The 23,461-nt window shown below is 41.9% G+C and overlaps 1 long non-coding RNA gene across 14 annotated transcripts in view; it reads left to right on the top strand.

Annotated features, from left to right (window-relative positions):
- Window positions 1-23,461, top strand: part of LOC144205714 (uncharacterized) — a 42,264-nt gene that overhangs the window by 11,688 nt on the left and 7,115 nt on the right. For 8 of the 14 annotated variants that reach the window (XR_013328189.1, XR_013328187.1, XR_013328182.1 and 5 more), the window contains exon 3: window positions 15,333-15,413. This is a non-coding gene — a long non-coding RNA (uncharacterized LOC144205714). Of the gene's footprint in view, window positions 1-15,332; window positions 15,414-15,672; window positions 16,430-20,662; window positions 20,894-21,230; window positions 21,379-23,124; window positions 23,186-23,461 lie in introns of those variants that run through there. The other 6 variants (XR_013328185.1, XR_013328184.1, XR_013328183.1 and 3 more) reach the window with 3 other exon arrangements.

Raw genomic sequence — 23,461 nt, 5'->3', positions numbered from 1 at the left:
GTGGTCATATGACATTTTAACAGAGCGTCCGAGACGCTTTTTTAATGAATTAAAAAGCTTTCCCAGGGTGTTCTCCGTCACGCCTTTGTGTCAGGATTACTGTGAAATGTCATTAGCTTGTCATTGGATTTGAATTTAACAGAAAGTGTGAGGGTTGAGGGTGGCCTCAGATTAAACCAATTTCAATGATATCGTAGCACCCAAAAAAGGAAAATTCTTTTTATTTTCATTCTTCGTCGAATAATCCATTCCAATTCACCTCAGCTAGGTTTTCCATAAAACATTTTTACCAGGCATATGGGACAAAATATTGATATTCTGACGCACTGCATCTCTTGTAATGTACTATCGATACCATAGCATGTTAGGAAATATCCAGACACCCAAATAGACTGCTATGACTAATTCAGTATTCAATACACAGTGCCTATTGAAAACATCTCTATTTTAAACAGATACATGATTATTTTGTGGGTTATGTTTGTATTTTTTTACTCTAAGCTTCCCTACAATGTGCTTCTATTTTATAGTTCTCCCATTATCACACTGTTGTGGTATCTAACCTCTGCTTTTTTTGCCAAAATGATATCATAATATTATACCGGGTTATGGAATGCACTAACACTAGCCGTGTGCTCGCACAGATGGTTGTAATGAATCACATCCTCCTTTCTGCTGCATAATCCTCATCAATTAGCTCCATAGTCAGAGAGTTTTTCCTCATTGCCGATGTTGATGTCTTCAAACGTGGCGCCGGAGAACATTGGCCCACATACCTCTAAAACGAGGACTCGCCCGTCCGGGAGGAAATATTTTTTTATTATTAGAGGTTTGCACTTCTCTCAGGCCGGATGATTTATTTATAAATCTGCAGGAATTGTCAGCTAAGCCCTCCAGATGTGATGTGTGCTGTCGTGAATTAAACCCTAGTTGCATCACACCGGTTATCACCAAAGGCACACCCAAAAGGATTGAAAAGAGGGCCATTGTGGGAAAGATGCCAAAGCGATGCCTACTTGACTCTGTCCTGCTTTTAGCCTTTGAATGGTGCTTTGTTATGACTGCGATTACTTTACGGTATCAGTGACAGGAACTGGATCTAGCCGCATGAGATGTTCTAAAGGCAGATGTGTTTCTGTCACCAACGTTTACAAAGAAGGTGACGGGTTCACACAAAAAGAGGATGTCACAGCTCAGTGAAATAACACTATGTCACTTCCTGTGTTAACTGAAACCTCAAAATACGCTGCACTGATACTTGTGATATTTGCCTAGAACGGAGTGGACCTAAAATTCAGATGTTATGTTTTATATTTACTCTTGTTATCATATTTTTTCAGTTATCCTGAACCATAAAGCTCAACTCTTTGGCCTTGTTATGATGACATTTGATGAGTAGAAAAGAGTAACATTTGCATTATAATTTTCTTTGGTTGCTTTTGGTTCTTTGGACTGTCGTATTTCACTTGGAGATTTTGAATTTCTGCATAGCCCGAGCGAAAAATCCCTTCGTCATAGTTCCTAAGGCGATTCTATCCAAGACTTGCATGTGTGTGAAGTAACGACTTGAGTAAAACATTCACCCTGAGTCATAAATGGTCACTTTGCAACCTTGAACCCTCGGATTGAGGCAATCGCGACTGTTCAAAGTGAACGGCCGTACTCTTCCTTGTATATTCAAATCGTGGCCCTCCGCTTTGCGCGAGGGAACGGGGAATGAATTTGAATAATGTATTGCAGCGGGGGCGATGGCGCAAGGCCTCTGAGGTCGTAAATTGTGCAGCTACATCAGCTCAGCTCGCCGGAACAGGAGGCAGTACAGGGTTGTTTATAAAATGCCCTTGGAAAAATGAGTCTAATCCCCAGCCAAAGCGTAAGCCACGGGGAGAGCATTAGATAACCCGCAAGCTGCAGAGTAATGAGAGTAATGAGCGAGATGGAGAAGTGGAGCCAGCTCGGAGAGAATGCATCCATTTATTGGCTGTGTGCTCTGATTGCCCGGACCATTTGAGACAAACCGGAGCCTGACACAGTGCCGTAGTCCATTTGGTTTGATCAGCAGCAATAAGTGCTGCCCGCAGCCAGTAAAATCTACGAGTTGCCCGCAGCCATACACGACGCACATGATATAAAAGACTTTCCTGTTATGTAAGTTTTTCTTCTATCAACTGATTGCCCACTGTGCCTGAACGCATTGACTGGCAACGTCCAAAGCAATTATAGGCTAGGATCAGTGCTTCAATACAGATCACAAGCTAGCAACTTGCCATCATGTTGTTTTCCAAGTAGTCGGTTCGTCCGTTGCTTCGCAAAAGCAAACGTACCAGGCTCAAAGGCACCTCGACAGGTTTTGGGAAGCTTATCCTGTGGGGGGTCACAGCAGGGGCAAGAGCTTATCCCCCTGACATAAGGTGAAAGGTGGCCGGCACGCCAGTCAGTCGCAGGGCGATTGTGTAAAGCGCATTCAGTGGGAATGGATACCACGTGTGTCTTAATCACTACTCTACTCATCAAGCCAAATCAATATCGTAAAAAATTCTGATGTAGTCCCAGTTCAAGGTTTAAGGTCCCAGACACTTTAGCATATCAAGTTCAACTGCGTTTACAGGAATGTGTACAAATGAGTGACTAGGAGTCTATCAGACTTGAGAGTTTGTGGACGATAAGTTCACTTAGTTTATTATTATATATTTTTAGCACACCCAAATAATGTGTATTTTTAGTCTATTGTTTCTGCGGATAAAACTTTCCAATTGTCACGCGAATTTAAGATTTAAAATAGACAAGTCAGTGATTCAGATGAGGTTACTGATTTACTGTTGACATCATAAAGTTGTATAAACATGAACGATTTTAAGCAGTTACATTTCGGAGTAAACTGAATTGCTATATGCTAAACTGTGTGAATAGGATAGTCCTAATCAGCCATACCGTTTAGCTGTTGTTGCGGTAATACAGGTTTAAATCCCGCTTGATTTTAATTATCGTGTACGTATTTGAATTTGTAACCACGATAATTAAACGTTGGATTTGGAACTAGTTAACCGATGTCAGTTTACTTAAAATGGTGAGGTGATTTCCAAAAATAATCCATCTGTTGTTTGTATTTGACTGCCGCATTTCCTTTTCAAATTGCAGCATTTCCTTGTGTTGGAACATAAACATGTTTATTGTGTTACTTCAACTCTTAAATTGCCCTTGGGTGCAAGAATGAATGATCTTTTGTCTCCAATCTGTTTTCCTGGGATTGACTCGCTACCAACCCCGACTCTCCTACGCCTCTTACATACGCAGTCATCTGGGATGGGCGCCAGTTCTCCTTTGACCCGAATATGGAAAAGTCGTTATCTTACATCACCATAAGCGTATTTCAGGAGAATTCACGTAAATCAAGAGAAGAGGGAAAAAAAAACAAAAGCCACGGGAGAGTACAAAAGCTTCCGTTCATGTCTCATTAGTAGAAAAGTCGACTTGTTTGGCCAGAAAAATGAAAATGTGAGCAATACATGCACAAGTCTTTGATGTTCTTCTTTGCATCCCCCAATCGTATTCTTGTGGAAGCCCACCCCATAAAGCCTGGGTGACGGAGCAGGTAATATGGGGCCCTGAAAGCAATGAGTCAGCACTTCAGCCCCCATTTAATTTCACTGGAATGCTGCACTAACACACTGACACACACACATACACACACGCCTCCCCTTACAGCACACACTTCCTCCCTACCCCTTCTGTCTCCTCATACCTCCACTCCTCTTTGCAGCAGACTTAACCCTTTCCTGCATCTTGTAGACTAAATCCAAAGCATAACTGAGCTTAAACCTTTTATAAAGCACTCATTGAAATTATTAGCTGCTGTTGACAGTGTTAGACATCCATAACAAAAGGTGTACAATCTATCTTGACTGGGAGGGGAGACTAATTGCTTGCTCTTTCAAAATAAAATGGACTTTTCGTGCTATAAAGGCAGTAAAATATGACAAGTTATTTCAGTTTTAATCAATAGGTCTTGTATTGTTGTCATTGCAATGCAATGAGTTAAAAACAGAGAAAAAATCAATGATTTGAATTGAAAATAAATGTAAAATTGAACGTTTTTTAAATGACGAAAAATAGCCAAGTGTGTTGTTATACATTTAAATTGCTGTATACTGTGGTGACCACTGTGAAAGGGTTAATTTGACATCTATCATTGTCAATGGCTGCCATGAGGTCATTACAATGAAAAAAAACACTACTGAAGAGATTTATTGCGGCCCTTTAGCGTATTTCTATTTTTATTCATTTGACATGGCATCATTTATATTCATTCATAAAAAAATATAAAAGATTCATGCTCATTTCTAAAATATCTATATTCATGTGATTATAATGGAGCGCTAGCCTCCACGTTGCCCAAAATAGAGCACAACAAAGGAGGTGTCTCTTTTAATTTATTTATTTTAAGCTTGCTTTTCAATCCCTCCTCTGCATTGCAGAAGATTAGTCAAATTTGAATGCCTCCACCTATTGTTGTTGATGTTGTCGAGCAGCGCGGAGAAAGGAAGAGGCGGGGGCCCGGATAGGGAATGTAGGCCACGCATTCTTTTGCAAGGAGCTGTCTGAGCGCGAGTATACACGGCCGCGCAATCAGAGCGGGATTTCCGCCATTCCAGCGCCAAGGCCGCCGCCAAATCTCGCTTCGGATCTCGGGGAACGATTGTCCTTTGTTCTGGGAACGCTGACGAATCTCTCCCCGCCACACGCTGTGTCATGCGCCCTACGCTAGTCTCCGCCTTCACCCCAAGCGTGATTACGAATATCTCGCTGGAATTATTTGACCGATTGTTTGGGCCGTTTCCTGGGGAAAGATGGATGACATTACCCAGGCCTCCTTTCTTCTTCCTCCTCCTCCCTGGAGCCAAGTGTGCACTCTTGCATCTCATGCAGCTGCAATACAATAACAGTGTTTGAGTGCAATAGTCCAGACGGGATTTGGGTCTAAATAAGCACCCCCGGGGCCATGTAATAACCTAGCATCCCCCCTGTTCCTGCCTCCCAGTGCGGGGGCCCACTCCATAACGCATACCTCCTCAAGCGAGCCGCCAGACGCTGGGCCAAACCACCGCTGGAAAAATACAGAGCGTGGAACTGTGATTCAGAGCCCTGATATAGAATTTCAGCGCCTCCCCTTTCCTCCATCTAACAGCTGGTTTCCTGGAAGCCGACCCGTATGATGGCGGTCTGGTTCAGGGGGCCTACGGCCCGGCTCCTTCAAAGGGCCTCTCTGTTCCCATCTGCGGTGCGGCTCTGCGCCGCGCTCTTGCGACATCCTCGTGAGAGGAAAACAAGCGCACTTGGGGGAAAAAAACAAAAATGGGAAACACAATTGGATCAAATGCGGGTCATTGCCTTGTGTCTTGAGTTGGGGTTTGCTGGGAGGTCTTGCTGGGTTTGGAAGGGGGGGAAAAGTCAAATCTAAGTCAGATGGTTACTTTCCAAGAGAAATGTTGCTTCTGATGTTGGGAATTCAAATTATTTAAAACTCAAAAAAGTGCTAAAACCATCGTACGAGCATATGACGATCAATTTGATGCCCGATCCTAAAGTGCCATTGACGATAATAGATTTCGGGGGATTAAAGAAAATAAACAACCTAAACTAAATTTTAACCAAATTAAGAAAATGAAAGGATAAAAATTTTATGAAAAATAGAAAACCCATTTCATCTTTTTGTTCTTAATAAAGGAAACAGTCAATCAACCAAGTTAAACTAGATTATGTTATGCCTTTCATTGAAAGTTGATTGATTTTTTCCCCCCACAAAATCAATATCTTAATCGCCCCGGCCCCCCAGATTTCATCAGCGACGGTTCTCCCATTATTTTTAGAACACAACCTCCTAGTCCAAATGGATTGAATGTCCACAGTCGTCAATGGTAACCAAAGAGTTAACAAGTTCTAATACTTGTGAGCCCTTAACCTACTTTTGAAGAGCATGTCAAGTCATATGTCTCTGCGGCCTTTCCTGTCTGCACAATGACCCTGGAGTATAAAAGAATAGGAGCAGGACACCCCCCCCCCCCTCCCCATATATACACACACATGGACACACACCTTCCCCCTCCCCTGTGCATGAACAGCCTAATTTAGGAAAGCGTGTCAGCGTGAACCTTTGTCACAATGCCGAGCTCAGAATACCCATTGTTCCCTTGATAGAGTCACTCCACTTTGTTTTGGAAGAGTTCAACGTAAATATAACCTCCATCACACACGCATATTTACCCACGACAAAGCGACCATTCGCTTCCGCTTGACGCAAGAACAACATTTGGAGAGATTAAGAAATAGAATTGGTAGAAACCACCAGCTCTCTCACATGCTTTGGCTCATTAACTGCGTTTAATATCATTTGGCTTGAAAACCATCTGTTCCAGGTGGATGATGCCAAATGTGATGTGATGCTGGCAGCCATGTTTTTTCTTTTTTTTTATCATATTGAAAACCGTTGTTCCGCTACATTACTATTGAAAGCTCGTGCAAAATGTTCATTGGCTATGTCGTGCTAGTACAAATATTTGGCTGCAAATACAGTGCAGTTTTTTTAATAATAAATATTAAAAGAAACATAAACCCTTTATCCGTGTAATGTATTACCGTACTAATAATAATAATGTAAGATAACCTTTTGAACTGATAAATGGGTTTACAGTTGCTCACAATTCATATTTATATATATGGAGGGTCGTACATTAAAAATACAATAATACATTTTGATGGATTTTGGTGATATTTAATCAACTAATGCACATAAGGACTATTTAGCATATGTTAAGTCGTCTCTATAGAACAATATTGAGTTTTTTCCTTGTGTTTTTGCTATATTAATGCTAATATACAAAGATAGACTCCCTTTTTATGGAGAAAAACTGGAAAACTATCAGAAAAATCCTGCAAATCCCAGTTGCTGGGTGTATACCATTCAGTGGTTGGTCTGTATTTGATTGACAGCTACAGTCATCCACTTAAAATGCCTTTCTTAGTTCTTACATAAGCTTATATTGCAAGATTTTTTCTTCATGGTGCATTCCATTCCAGCCCTCCATAAATGCTTTTCCTCCCCCTTGCCTGTTTTAAACTCGAAAGATTACATTACGCAGCCACGAATGACTTTATTTTCCAGCTGCCGCCTAAAATTAGCATGGATGATGACAATACTTTTCTGCTGATCAACCTGCAAATCCTATTTGAAGAACTTGACTTCATTGGCAAAGTGCAGCTGCGATTCCAGTGTGATTTTTTTTATCAAAGTGTGGCTCAAACCTCAAAGCACAGATTTCCAATTGGCGAATTCTCCCACGGATGAGATAGAAAGGCTCTAGCCGGCAGTGGGGGAGAGGAGAGGTAAATTCCTTTGAAGAGAGAGTAGCTCCAATATTAAATAATTGAGTTATGGAAGATTAAAATTTCACAAGCTAATTTAGCTTTCCTGTCACTCTGGGGCTCAAAGTGTCTGCAGCCTGCAGACAACTGGTGAATAAGAGTGACTCATTTCCTGTGTGTGGCTGGGTTGGAGAAACCCTATATCTGTGGCCGACTCAAAACAGGAAGTTCATCCAGGGCACTCACTCCGTCTCTGACTCACTGTGAGCGTGACGCCATTTTTGCTGTGTGAGTTTTCAGGAATCCAGCTTAGCATGTGCTCGATTAACAAAGAAGTACAGAAAGGTTGACTTCCCTAGCAAAGCCAATCCGCCCCAAATAAACACTGACTATAGTTGCTGACAGCTTAACTGTTATGTAGAAAGACATTCATGAGCTCATGCAACGTGTTGCTTGGGCAAGAATGGATTTTTTCTTCCTTTTCTGATGGAAGAGTTTCACTTTCATTCCCTGCATGTGGCCTCAGATAGCCCGGGGGTAAAAAAGAAACAAGGTTTTTTTTTATTTACATTTTTTTGGTCTAGCTTATGCCTCTCAACTGACATTGAAAGCTCATTTTTCAAACACCTTGGGAATGTCACTGCCAAAGTCATCAAGCTATTGATATGTATGAGGACATATCAGCACGGGAGAGCCGAGTCGTGTCTTTGAAGACAAACAACAGACTGTGCCAGAAAGGACCAGATGTGTTCCGCAATGACTCAAATCCCTGCGGTGATAGTGAAAAAGAAACAGGCCGCCTATCTGTGGTCGGAGATTTGTTGTCTGGAATCTTTGACCTTGCAAAGTAGTCCAGACCAATCAGATCTCGAGTAGACGTGGACCGTGAGACAGCTTTGAAATTGGAGACGCAGTCGTCCACGTGGCCCTGAGCGGACCACTAACTCTTTGTTTGATAAGTAAAGCATTTTAGGATTGGCTGATTTTTGTTTTACTCTTAAAATAAACTTGAAAATTGTTAGTTTTTTTCCACCCAGATACGAAAGTAATTTTTGTCTTTCTATATTAGCTATTTTCTTAAGTAGCGACTATCCACTCCCTATAAACTTCAATAGGATAAAAGCTCCAGAAAATAAATGCTTTTTCATTTTTACTCATCAACATATCCATGGAGGGTATTTGCACTTTTCAACCATTGTTGTTGGGGGACAACAACAAAAAAATCCTTGCAAAAATACTTCACACAGCCCTTTATAAGCCTGGCGGGTACCTGTATATTACATTTTCCCAAGACTATATTTTTGTACGATCCTGTTTTTAAGTTTTACTAAGGTAAAATGTCCCACTTTGTTGACATTTTTCCTTGTCTGCAATTGGTGATTATTTCAAGTGGGAACTTTGCCATCTGGACAACCGTTTAGCATTGGAGTATTTGTGTAACCTTCCTATTACCTGGGCCAGCAAATTGTTTAGACATTCTAAAGTCTTGGAGCTGGCTTTTGGGTGTTGTTGCTGTGTTGTGGAGGAAAAACAGGCCTCCTGTTGTCATGCTTGCCCGAGGCATGCTGGGAAATCGAGCCAAGGCGGCGGTGAGATTGCTTTACTATGTTTAAGAATGAGGCGTCACAGCCTTTTGATGCAATTTGCCCCGGGGGTGACAGGTTTGAGGCCAATGTCTTACATAAATATTAGAAAAACTCAAAATCAAATCAGCCAAACAGTTCAATTCAGACTAAAATTAAACCATTTTCATCACGGAAAAACAAAGTACTCTTTACAGTATATGTACATAATACAGAAACCTACAATAATGGACACACATGATGTAAAACAATTAAAAGTTTTACACGTACACTTTAATTGACACTTCCAATATTTTTTTTGCATGAATAAATAACATTAACAGCTCAGTTCTATAAGGAGGGCACATTGAAAGCAATATTCAAGCTCAGTTGCACCATTAAAGGAAGATCTTGGCTGAGGTTAAAAAAGGCTTCTGCGACTAAATGCTCCAATTGGCAAAGAGTCTCTTCTGTTTCTTTTCTTGCTGAAAACATACCAGTCAGTTACTGATGAAGCAGCTGCGTTGGCTAATGCCATTTACCAAGGGAACATTAGCATCAGCTCCAGATAAACACACAGTATTATGACTAAAACAACTATCCCAACAACAAACAAGGGGGTGGCACTCAACGGGGTTCCCCTACCCCTCACCTGCATCCGCCTTCTGTTCATCTTAATCCAACTTTACAGCCTCGAATGTGTCTAACATGAAAAAGGCGCCTTGCGGGCGTTTTCACCATAACACTTAAAACGAGCTGTCACGTTACCTCTTTTGCTTTTATTCCACTAAGATAAAGTCTTTAGTGCCTGGAGGGACCAACCCTACAATGAAGCTCCCACAAAAACTACAAAAAAAACAGTGCCGTTCCGACAGGTGAGGGGAAAAAAAGGGCAAACATGACCTGGCAGGGAGTTTTTCCACAAAGCAGCTAAACAAAAGGCCTTCAGCAACCCCGATCACGCCCTTCATCCCTCCCTCCAACCGGGCGACCCGGCATGCCTCGGTTCCGTCTGCATCTGTTGTCTTGTGTGGATAAAAAAGAAAGATTCAGTGGGAAGGGTGTGTCTCCTTTGCCAAGAAAGTGGGGTAGGCAGGGTACACTTGAGTGGTGAATGGTACGAAGAAGGGGGCGGGGGATGGATAGCCATTGGCGCTGTGCTACTGGGACACCCTCAGGGCTCAGGTGTGGTGATGCAACCTGCAGATCAGGGAAATCAAAACCCTACTTTAAAGGCCGCATTTTACGGAATAAAGTGCCTATTTTTTATTAGCGTAACTTGGTTAGATATTTTTAACACTAGTATTATTTCAGCCAATCTTGCCCAACCTTGTTTGCGACGTCAGTTACTCAGTTTTATTGGTTGCTGCAGCCAATAAATAAAGCTGCTAGAACAGTAGGAACATTGTTGATGTTTTTGCTAAGTTTGAGTCTAGTCACGTATAATGTGTCGTCAATGTAAGAGCTGTTTGTTCGATATCACCGTCAATGACTATTTTAAATATTTTTTATGGACTGGATTGTATTTCGATATTGATTTTGTTGTGTTATAAGACCAATGGAAACAAACCTCCATATTTGCCATATACGTATAGCTGCATTATGATGAGTACATTGATTCTGATTTAATGTGCTTTTCCTTACAGCTTAGAACTCTTTTCAGTTCCTTAGAATCATTCTTCGACATTAAGTAGCTTAATATACACTCTTCCGTGTACACTTTTCTAAGTGCCAGGTGAAGAAGAGCAAAAAAAGAGGAAAGTTCAGAAAAAGGCTAAACAAGGCAGTGGCTGTCATAAGCTATCAAACTCTAATAAGGCATAACCCAGTGGTGGGTGGGCGAGGGAAGCCGCTGTTTTCCTGCTATTTCCATTTATAGACAGCACCAATGAGCCCCCTGGGAGACGGCTTGCCATGACTCATGTCTCTCGTGCTTCTAGTCCAGACTGCAACCCGCTACCCCCACCACTTCATCATCCCTAAGTACCTCTGCCTCTTCTCGCCCTGCGACATAGCCCTAGTTTATCTCGCTATTCGTTTTTGTTTGGTCTACATTTCGGTGCCGGGGCCCTTTCATTCATGCACGATAAAGTCTTTCTTAAAGCCGATGAGGAAAGCGAGCGGGGAGTGAATGGGAGGAGGGACGGACAAAGGTCGTCCGATGATGAAAGCTTTGTGCGTGCTGAATCACTGCCATCTAAAGAGTAGCTAGAATACAGACGGCGGCCATTTCTCAGAATTGTTGTGGTGCTGCAACGTCAACATGGGGGTTGAGAATGGCTTCGGTGGGGGTGGGTGTCTGTGTCTGCATTTTTTTTCTTCTAAAGCCTGCAGGCTTTATCACGTGGTGAGCCTGTCCTCTCCATCCTCCTCCTTCCAGGCCCCGCCCACCGTCGCTCTCTTGGGTTTATTCCAGTCACAGCAAAGCGCCCTACCCCCCAGGCCCTCACCCCCGCCTCTCTGTGCTCTGTCAGGTCACCCGCCTTGTTTGTTCAGATGGAACACAAGAGGAAATGAAAGCAATAAGTCCACTATTAACCCATTGCTGGGACCGTGCAAGGCTTTGGTGTGCTTTTTTGCTTGTTTTCTTGCTTTGATGATTATTTATTACTAGAAAACTAGGTCAAATTTGTACATCCTTTGCAAGGGAAAATATGAGTATGAAAGAAAGATTGAGCAAATGTGTAAACGTATAGGAAAAATGGCAGTGTACATTTTGATCCAGAGTTAAAGATAATAACAGATGTTAGTGGGACGCTTTCAGGTATCTTCTTGCATTGGAAAATTGCTGTGTCATGGCTAGCTGGAGGAAATACTCGAACTTGAATGAGGACACTCATCCAAACAAAGTGGAATAGAAGAGTGGTTGTCAGTGCTAGACGCCCAATTTATTTGAATTGGGGCAACTAGAAATTAAAGTCTTGCAGTCCATTTTAAGTGGCAGATCTGCCAATGAGTACTTGTATTTCTCGATCTTTTGTAACTGAGTTTTAGTGTGTCGTAAGTAGTAAAATGTCAAAAGTCTTCTATTGGAAAACAGCACGTTTTTGGAACCACTATTTTTTATCACTGTGCACAGCATTCAATGGGTTAAAGTAAATCTTGTTATGAGACCGTTGGTGACCTTTGTACAAGATAGAACATCCTTTCCAACCACTGTCCGATAGAGTATGTTTTTTTTGTGCATGGGAGAGAGTACGCTGCACTCACTTGTTTAACCTTCAGCCTGCCACGTTCTTGCCTGGTTACTATGCAACCACATGAGAACAACACGCACACCACAGTAGCTGAATCGCCATTGGGGATAAAAGCTCTCTGCAATAATAATATACAGCCTCTGGCAGTGAGAAGTTGTTTTCCAGAAGCTTGCCTGTGCCAAAATTCAGAATGAACTGCCATAGCAGTTCATGCAGTGGAAAAGCATGAGACGTCCAAAGCCACATACCTTCGCCACTTTGAAGGGCCTGTAATCCCTCAGCAGCTCGCTGGCTCCCAGAAACGCAGCAGACTTTGACGCTGCCAAAGACATTATTGCACAGTTATTGCATTGCCTCCGTATGAACTCCAGTGTACTCTGCTCACTGTGTTGAAATGATTCTCCCAGGGGACAGAAATGTAATTGCAGGAGTTGGAAATTGCTATATATATAGATATATATATATTTTTTTTTTTTATCGCAACTTGGCCACAACCATTTTTTGTGTGCCTGTTTTCCAGCAGCCTGGCTGTGTCTTTACACGAGGTGGATTAGGAAAAAACAGCTGCATTGGATTTTTACTGTGCTGGAGAAGGGATGGCTTGCTCATGCTTATTTTGAAGAGGCTCCAAAGATATTTAGTGGGATTTGAGACGAGCTCAAGTGAACTTTAGCCTCTCTCAGAGGAAGGGAAGGGAAACAGAGACGTTACCACTGCCAGAGTTATTCCAGGCTCAGTTTAATTTAGAAGGAAACTAGCCCAGGCAGTCAAATTAGCATCTCAACTCGCCGCTTACTTCTCCCCAATCAACTGTCGATGACCTGTATTAAAGAAAGAAAGCACAAGCTCGGCTTTCTGCTGAGTTGCGGCTCCATGAGCGCCTTGCTCTGTTAGCGTGACATGTCATCATCGTGGCCTCCGTGACCGCTAGGTCCGCTTTCTTGGAAAATCTTGACTATTTTCACTGGCAGCCAGCCATATCAAACAGAATGGTGAAAGAGTGTGTGTTGTAATTGAATCCAACGGGCAGGGTAAACATAGCAAGGGGAGCAGGGAGTCACGGGAGTTCTCAGGTCCTCGGGTCCTTGGGCCTCGGGCACCACTCAGTCCTCCGCCTGTGCTGCAAGCGCCTCTACATGTGCAAAGCAGTCTGCACAAAATGAACAGGTCGTACTGTGTTGTGCTGTCATTCACACACAAATGACTTCTTAAAAAAGTACTTGGAATAAGACACTATTCTGTTGTGCTTTTAACTGATGTTTTCATTTTTTTTTTGAATAGTTAACTCATTCACACAGTGATGTATGTTATGCTACCTCTCACAATACTGATACTTATGAAACAGATCGACAAGCCACTAAAGTATGCGTTACCGCAATTACACCATAGAATTTTGATATACAAACATTTAATAACAATTAAATATGTTCATTTCTGTTCAATCCGCAATAGTTTATCTCCATACCACGGGTACATTTCACAGTTTCAGCCGATAACTATTTATTTGCGCAAAGCAAATATAAATTTCGATCTACTGTGTAATATTATCTGTAGAACCTCAACTAATCAATATAAATTGTAATCAAAGTAAAAAAAATGCTATTCCTAGTGAACAGGTTGTTTTAACTCATTCAGAACCATTGCCAGAGGTAGACTGGAAAGTTCACGGTATGACAGGGAAGGGCGATAGGCCTCCGATCCGTTTTTGGTACCGATCGATCGCCACCAGTCAATTAGATTAGACGTCTCTCATCATCGATGGCAGCTAAATTCCATTTTGGACTTTGGTCTTTCTCACTGAGCAATAGTTGTGAGTGACCTGGCCAGGATGACCTACAAATGGTAAATCAAGACTGATTGCAGGTCCAGGTCAGGCCAGTCCTCTGGACACTTCCTGCCTCTGTCATTCTGCCAGCAAATCCAATCCCTGATCAAAGGCTATAAAGAAAAAAAAGGGGGCTGGTGGGGTACGAGAAGACATGGAGTGAAAAGGGTGATTGACATGCACGTCGGTGGCGAGGTGGGGGGACAAACCGCTCTTTATCTGACAGCTGCTGAGGCTTGGGCACCTGTGTGCCTGCTGCCTTCCAGGCACGCCAAGCTCCACCCAATCGCTGGCAGCGACAGACCCCCGTGAAAGGTTACCATGGCGACACTCGGGCTCCTAGCTCGAAATAAACAACCTTTCAACCTCGTCCAAGAAGGGTAGATGATATGTGGTCAGGCTAAGGTTGCCCCTGGCGCTGCTGACGTACGTATTTATCTCCACTGGCTACTTGCCCAATTCATTTATACGCGTACAGTATCTGTTTGTGGAAATGAGGGGGTGTGTAAATTGAAATGGCAAAGGAGATGAACCTCGTGCTTGAGGTTCAAAAATCAGACAGGACCTCCGCTTTAGAGCAATTACACAGACCGCATTAAAAAAAAACTGCTATCATTGAACAGATGTCCTCGCTCTCTCTTCTGTGAGAATGTGTGTGTTTCAGGGTGGGGGGGATCTTATTACCCCTCACCTTTGGATTGGATATGTCCTCTCTGTTTAAAGTCCACACACAAGCTCATCAGAGGAGAAGACAGGGCTTGTGGTTTTAAGCGGAACTGACATCCCATTCATTTGAGCTGGTCAGGGTCTAGTGTCTGCCGTCTTAGCTTACCACGCTCTCAAATGATATTGGCGTGGATCCAGCAAAGACCACTGCAGTGGATAACAACACCCTGCACCAAAAACTCAGAAGCATATCCATGCTTGACAGTTTGTGAATCATAGAGTGTTAAAGTGTTTTTGTTGTTGTTGTTGTTGTTACAACTATAGTTGTACGCAAAACGTTGTGTCGAGGGCGGCTGAAAGATGCCTTTGTTCTCTCGTCTCGTTGTTATGGGTGGTCACTTTCAGTGATGCTGCAGGATGGGGAGGCAGTTGCCATGGTAAACACGCTCACGGCAGAAGGGATGCATTGTGTGGGTGACACAATTGTCTTCATTCATTTTCTTGTCGCCGACACACAGACACTCACGTCGTCAACAAGACAGAATTATTTACAGTGTGTGAGCATGACAAACATAATTACCTTGTCGCATTGGGATGGATGTGTCCGCACAGCCGATGACAAAATCAGCTCAACACACGTTCACATTCAATAGTGTCTCTTACATTGAAGGTTTTACTCTTTATCTGCCTTTTTTGTGATTTGCCCTATATTTTTTTGTGCAGGTGAATGATTGATACCACCGGTTACCCTACAAAACTGTGTTGCGGCTTACGATAGACGACCTGATCACGAAACAAGGCCATGTAAGTAAGCTATTTCTTTCACAACCCTTGAGGGACAAAGTAATGCTCACCTGCATGTCAAGTGTTTGTGTGTAAAAAGTGGTCATAAAATACAATTATATTCTGTTATCTTTTCCTTTTTTCTCCCCTACATGTACTCTTTTACAGATCTACGATTGCTGAATAATGTCCCTTTTAGTGCATAGCTTGATCTGCATAGTCCATTAATATTCCAAACAGGTCCTCTATCAGATAAAGGGGGAGAGACAGACTCTCCCTTTATCTCTCTACACACCAGCTGTGCGGAACTGTGAAACATCCTGACGCGCTGTAAACGAAACGCTGCAGACTTATTCATAGATTCCTACATGCAGGCAAACTTATATAAGTCTGCGGGCAGCCGGTTGCATCAATTTTTCATTGCATTCATCCCGCATGATTGAAAACGTGCACAGGCACTCTTGCTTTCTCTCTCTCTCTCCCTTCTTGCACACTTTGGAAAATAGAACATGAGGAGAGGAAGTGAACGCCTCCAGCTATCACCTCCTGCAGTCAGGTGGTTGTTGATGTGCTGTTGGCACCCCCGACAGTCCCTCCTTTCATACCCTACTCATCCCCCACCTCCCTCCGTCATCACACGGCGCCTCATTTTCACCAAGCATTTCTGCCATAGCATCGTTATGCTTCAAAGGCAAGTACCGTAATTTACGCACTATAGCGCACCTGACCATACTGACCAAATTTCACAAAATCCAACAAAAAATACATATACAAGCTACCCATGATTACTATAAGCTCAGCTGGCCATGTTTTAATAGAATATATTTACAAATATGCTCTTTTAAATTCATCTGACCACCCATAGTTGGCAATAAATATTTTTTCTTAAGTAGTATACATCATACAAACGCCCTTTCCCCTTAAACTGTGTCAAAGATGCGGCCTACGGGCCAGAAGTGGCCTACTAGGAGTCTGATCCGGCCTGCTGGGTTGTTCTGCATGATGGGAAATGATCCAACATTTTCTAGATGTGACCTGTAAGTACCCTAAAATGGAAGTGGAAAAAATTGTGTGCAAAATTAACTCATTGCCTGCTTTTGACACTGATAGATGTCGAGTTCACTGAAACTAGCTATGGATGCTCATCTTTCAGTGCCATTTTCGGCCAAAAATAAACTGGTCCAGCCCGCATGAGATCTAGTTTCTATTAATGTGGCCCATGAACCAAACTGCATTTGACTCCCTTCCCATAAACCCTTTAAAAGCACTGCAAAATCTCCAAAGTTTTTAATGACGTCTGACGGAGCGACGAGCAAAACTTTGTTAGCACTAGCCTATAGAAAATATATGGTCAAAAAAAAGAAAATATGAGGACTCGAGTGTCTTGTAATGTCTTATAATGCAACGACTTTGATTGCACCCAAAGTCCATCTCACAAAAGTAAATATATGATAGTGGATGGAAGTGTTGTTTTTTATTTTAAATGAGAAAGCTTGTCCATTTGCCCCTCCAAATTCCATAAATAAGGCCATAGTGTTTTGATGTAAAATGTGGTGGCTTATAGTGCGAAAATGAGGGCACTTTCATGACAGAATTGCCAAATAGATGAGGAAATCTGGATGCTTCAGATAGAGGAGCGTTGGCGGGCTTGCTGCCACGCTCAAGGACATTTAAATGTTGTTGCTGTTGTTTATTTGGGGGGCTGCATGAGAGCCGCCAGCTCCGGGGGGCAATAACCCGTGATAATTACATGCTACTCATCACAGTTACTTTGGCTCTCCACATTGACCGTCAATTGCAAAAAGTGAACAGCTTGTGTGTTATCTCCAAAATGATTCACCTATTAGTTTACATGGATACGGCACCCCCCGCGCACACACAGTTACTTCATGCAATTAGATGTGGGAACCATATTTATAGATTATTGCAATGTTGATTCACTTTAACTTTATTTACCAGTGTTGTTTTTATCAATCATTTTAGTTTATTTTTGAATGAAAATAATATTTTAGTCATTTAACAATGTTGAAATGAAGAACAAGCTTAAAATATTAGCCTAATTAACTCTTTTTCATCCAAAATGTGGAAAATATTTTAATAGAAACACTGCAATGGACCATTTGATGCATAAAATTGTATGTTTAACAACACTTGTTACATCTTATCTTTAAATAAATGTTATATTATTATCTCTGTCATGAAAGCAAGGGCATCATTAAATTATTTTCACTATCATTACTAACAAAAACAACAGATTGAAACTAAGAAAAGGCTACTTTGTGACCTTTTAGTTAAAAATGGTGCGACGGACCATCAAATCGCACTAAAAATACCATGGCAACGCCACCAGGTTGTCATTCAGTCGGTCATAACAAACAATTACCAACAAAAACAGCGCTGAATAATGAAGATACTGATGAGAGCGGTCTTATAGGGAATTTCTATTTTCATGTCTAAATGTCTTTCATGCTCAGGACAAAGCACTTAGCATTTGAAAGACTTTTTTTTAATTTATTGTTTTTAATTCAGGTCGTGTATATGCAATGTGTTGCCACTTTAAAAAAAATGCTAATTGTAATGCTTGAAAAATATGACGATGATGGCTTCCATTTGAATATTTTCTTATTATGTATGACGTGTCCTAGTTTGACTATACAGGTGGCTGCGAATTCTAGTCACACACCGTGCAGGGGATGAACGCTCCATATGAATAGGATTCATTGTATTTTTATAGAGGAATCACATTTCAAAGCAGGCTCTCCTCTCCCAGTTGCCATGGAAACAATCTAACAGTGTTAGTGAATGGATGGCTAGGCAGTCACACTAATGGAGAAAATGTAAGCGCCTTATGTCTACATTCAATTTTAAACATTGACCCTTGACTCTTTGAAACATTATAAAAAATCACCCCAAAAACAAAAAGTCTACTTTAAGAGTGTTTTTGGGAGCCTCAACCAGTGTTTTATTTATTTTGAACCTGAATAATAGCATTAATAATCATATGTAGTTATAATCTAGACCTGGCATCCACACATTTTTGGTAAAAAACTTACAATATATTTCTTTTTTCGTAGTGTGTATGTGTGAGTTTTTTGTGTGTTTTTTGGATGGACTAAATCATATTATGGGAGTAACGGAAACAAAACATTTTTATATTGATTGTAATGTGATGAAAGTTGAGTCATATTTGATGATTAGATGAAATCATTTCTATTTTGTGAGCATGTCATGCTGCACATTTTATAACCATGTCCTTCCTTGCCCATCCTAGGCTGGCCACTTTGAGCTGTTATTGTGTCATTTGAGCCCTGCAGCGTTGAGAAAAGTGGCAGGAAGACTGTTAAATCTTGTAGCACGAAAAGATTGCCTATTTCTATGTTCTCACTGTGTGATTGAGATGTCCTTGTGATTGAATCACGCAGCCCACCCCCTCCCTATCTTGAAAAGGAGGTATGGTTGTGGCTGGTAACCATGGCAACAGTGGGTCTTACCTGCTTAAAAGGGGAAAGAGGGCAGCTCGTGACTTTGCGCTTGGGTTACTCGCCACGTCGGATGGAGGGAGCTTGCGAGGGGGTTGTGAGGGGATTGGGGGGTAAACACAAAGGCTTTACTGTTCATTGCTCATTCACCCACATGAGGACACAAGATCAATAGTTTATTGGTTATAGTACTCATTTTTTTTGCTTTGCTGAATGAGTTTTTGTGAGCTTCTGGTCTGTTATTTGCAAATAAATACATGTGTAAAGAATTGCAAAGCGGCTACACGCAGCATGAATAATCTATATCCTTGTGACATATAGCCTCGTTCTGCAATTACAAAGCTTACACGGTAGACGCCGGTCGGTCTCCACTGACATCAGCGTTCATTCATTTTGTAGCCCACAAAATGTCATTAGACATAAGACAAAATGACTATGACCTCCATAGCTTATGTTTCCTCTCATTAGGCTTGTTAATTGATGACTTATCCTTCAGTAGATCTGCAGTAGAGTACATAACATTTTGTCCTCCTCACTGGGGTGACATCATGAACCCCTTGAGTCTTTATTTACACAGTGACTCAATATTGGACGGCTGATTTGCACAGAAATGTAATGAATTTTTCACAACGATACGTCATTTGTTTGGCAATGGCAACAGCATCTTTAATGAGGGACAAGCTTAAGACCGAACACTAAATCAGTTTTAATCCTCTTTTAAAAATAAATACATAAAAACAATTGTTACAGCATTCACTTTTTCCCATGGAGAGTTCAATTGGAGCACTCACTTAACTACAGACTGAATGCTGTGGCTTTTATTGGTTAACACATAACCTACTGGCAACATAGGCAACAATAAGTCTGTCGTTAATCAGCCCTGATCAGTTTTTTATAAAATTGAATCCAAGGGTCAACAAATACTGGCCCATGCTAAATAGCTACCAAATTTCAAGACAATCAATTCCCGGAAAACGGAAGTTTAACGCTTAAAAGTTCGTGTCCACAGGAATAACAACAACTTTGTAGTCTTTGACGCTGTAAAATTGTATTTTTAGGCCATATCGCTCATCCCTACCAACAACTAATGTACGCTGACACATCCTAAAGAGTGTCATTTAAATTCCACATGCACATTTGGTGAATCTCCTCACATTCACTTAACCGTAGTGAAGGCAACATTCTAAAATGTACATTCACCCCCTATTGAGCAGCTGCACAAATGGCCCCGGGTTTCCCTTAGGAACAAGTCGACGCATTCCAGAAACGCATCAATGGGATTCGTTGTTTTGATGGAGCGAGGCTGGCAGTGGCTAGATTTGGGAAGTCTGTTGCTAGGGCAACCGCAAGAAGGGCCAAGAGCAGCTTTAGCCAGTCAGCTGATGTCCTATGGGTAAATCCTTTCAAACATGATTTGCTTACCTCTATATTTATTTATTTGTGTGGGGAGAGTCCCCCACGCTGTTCTCGTAAAGTGCATGTGCCGTTTTGAAAGGGCGAGTGAGGGCACGTCATGGGATGCGTAATAATATATAATATAGTAAATACACTGGACCTAACATTAGGTACACTCAGTGTAGTTGTTAGGTTTATTGACTATATTCTATACTGTGGTTGTAGATTGTAATGAATGTACTAAATTGCATTTGGTTGCAAATATTTGTCAGAATTTTTTTTTTTCATAAAGGTACATTGTTATCTTTGGGGGATAACTAGTTTGTACCAGAGGTGGTCACATGACTTGTGAGTTGAAGTTGTAAATCTCTCCTCTACTTTCTTGTAAGAAGCCCTTTTGTTTTCAAGATGACTTCTGCTTTGGGTTAAGCTCCAGATTAAGCTGGTCACATGCTGACTGTCTGTGGATCAGGCCAGTTTGAACTCTGGTCGCCGTGACCTGATTTCACAGTAAGAAGGGGACAGTGGGATTTTCGTTTTTTTTTTTTTTTTTTTTTTTTGCTACTTTTTTCATCCGGAAGAGAGTTTGCAACAATATACGTGTCTTCAATGAAGTGAGACAAAGAGGTGGGATGGTCATGTTACTCTAGGGACAACAGAGGGTGTGTATTGTCAAGTTCCTTGTACTCCTTTGCTGCTTTGTACAAGTCATTCAAAGTCATTCTACCTCTTGTTTTTTAATTTCACAACAAATGTGATCACACTGAAATAATGCAGCTCTGGCTGTTTTGCGAGAAAGTCATTTTTGGAATACCTTTCACCTGTCTTTTAACACTTACGTCATGTGTTGTGTGCGGTGATCAAGTATGAAATCCTGCCAAGCTGGTTTGATTGTTTGATTAATAGTGCATGTGATGCTCATTTGCATGACACCTGTCACTATTGGTGCATTGAATCATCTGCCAACGTCACTGTTGACATTGCCAAAGGGGAATAGGTGTGTCTGTTTGTTTTCAGTTATAAATCAAGGTTCATGTCGTCATCACAATGTGACCGAACTGCTTGTGGACATAGAAGGGACATTTTGATTGATTTCCTTTTGAATACTTGAGGTAGGAATGAGTTAAAGTCGGGGAATCATGAGAATTGTTATGGTGTTTCTCTGCACGGACACTAAGTCCCAGGGTTATTTGACTTCGCTCTACTGCTAGCCGTGGGAAAGAATGCAGTATGTTGTGTTTCGTGTAGACCGGATCATTCCATGTGGAGGTGTCACTGCTTCTCGTGACAGTCTGCCGCCTTCTAGGTGTCACCTTTCTGATGATGGTGTCGATACTGTAATGGGAAAACACTCCAAACAAACTGGAACTAGATGACCTCATTTGCCAAGGGAGCAAACCACAATGGTTTCACTTTACCGTCTTTATCCTTGTGCTCTGGAATGATCATTAGTGTGTGTGGACGGCCTTTTCAAATGACGCCGCCGCTACCTCTTTGTATTGTGAACATAGTCATAAAAGAAAAGGCCAAGCACACCTTGACCAAAGTCCGTTTCCAATCGTGTATGTTCACATTGAGCCTGATCAGCACCAAGAAGTAATCTTCACAAAGTCTTGTGGAAATCAGTTAAGTAGTTTTTGTGTAATCCTGCACACAAACAAACAGATTACCACAAAAATAAACAGGCAGGGCCCTCAGCGTACAAACTTTTTAAACCCAACAATCCTAACCGTGGAAAACTGTTCCCCCCAATGGGATTAATATGATAAAAAAAAAATGTTTTTAATTCAGGCAGCCAAGTCAAAGGTTTGATCCCCAAATTGCTCAATTTCATGTCTAAAATATTGTTCAATTGCAAAAAATATACATAAAGTGAGAACAAAAAATGTAAATAATGCACAGAGATTCTTTTAATAGTTGTCTTATCATTGAAAGAGTAAAAACATTAAATGCAAGCTACCCTTTCAAACAATAAAACCCTCAATTTGGTCGCCCTGAGTATATTTGCTAAGTGACTAAACAGTATCTATATCCATTGCTTGACATCCTTATCCCTGCTGACTATCTGCATGTACAAACACAGCAGTTGAGTTGTTTTAAATGACTTTAACTGCAATTCTCCTCCCCCTCAAAAAGCCACCAGAAGATAAAATGCTGACCACCGACCGGGCTGAGGTTTTGGTCAGCCTCTGCCACATTTGGGCCCATTTAAAGTAATGTTTCTTAGCCATAGGCAGCTGCTTTCCATCTAGTGGCATTTTCCTTGTCTCCCCAATGGCAGCGACACCCGCTTCTCCCCCCTCGTTCTTCCCCCTTCCACCGCCACCATCCCTTCTTTCTTCATGTCAATCCTTGGCAGGCAAGTTTACACTCTGATTTTCAAAGCCACCCTGGTCTCCGTCAAATGTTGCGTGGCAACATCAAACGCTCGGTCGGACAGAGCCTGCCTGGGATTCCAGCGTGGTGGGCGGATAATTGGAGGCAGGCCTCAGCGGATCTGGCAGATGTGTGATGAGTTTTTACTGGATCGTTTGTGTGTATGTGTGTGTGTATGCTTTGGTCTGGAGTTGTGCGTATGTGTGGGGGTGGGAAACAGGTTTGGAGGGAAAACATAAGGGTTTTCTTTGTTGTTGTCCCCTGATCCCTCCCTAAAGCTGGCCACAGGAGTGTTTTGTTGGCCCCCTGGCCAAGTCGGGGCCGACTGTGGCTGTAAACATCGCACACAGTCACGATATCTGGAATCGGCGTGTGGAATTTGATGTCTAAGGGCTGACTCACAGAGACGTTTAGCTACCGACTAAGTCGAGTCTGCTTCTATTTTGTTTTGTTTAAACCCGTTGTCCTCTTTTCTGTTAAAGATGCTGTTCAAGATGCTGATCTTACTTGTCTGGAGGAGGTTAACCACAAGATTGGCTGGAGGTCATTGCGGTTTCTGTCAAACATACAGTGATTACCAAAACTTTTAGGAATTGCTCTTTGCGCCTGCACCCCACCCCCGCTGCAAAACACTGGAATGCTGCACTTAGAATCTTAGTTTTCCTGCCCATCCATCATTGAGCAAGCATAACAGCGACCTAGAGCAGTTCCTCCCAAGCTGAGGGTGGGCTTGCAGTGGGGGTGTTGAGCTCAGGAAATTGTTTGACAGAGAGGGAAATGGACAAAGGAAAAAAGACATCCAGACAGTTCCAGGAAAAA

The sequence above is a fragment of the Stigmatopora nigra genome, chromosome 12 (genome assembly GCF_051989575.1).
Source record: "Stigmatopora nigra isolate UIUO_SnigA chromosome 12, RoL_Snig_1.1, whole genome shotgun sequence".
NCBI lineage: Eukaryota > Metazoa > Chordata > Actinopteri > Syngnathiformes > Syngnathidae > Stigmatopora > Stigmatopora nigra.
The sequence above is the reverse complement of the archived record's forward strand: the minus strand, read 5'-3'. Positions and strand labels throughout refer to the sequence as shown.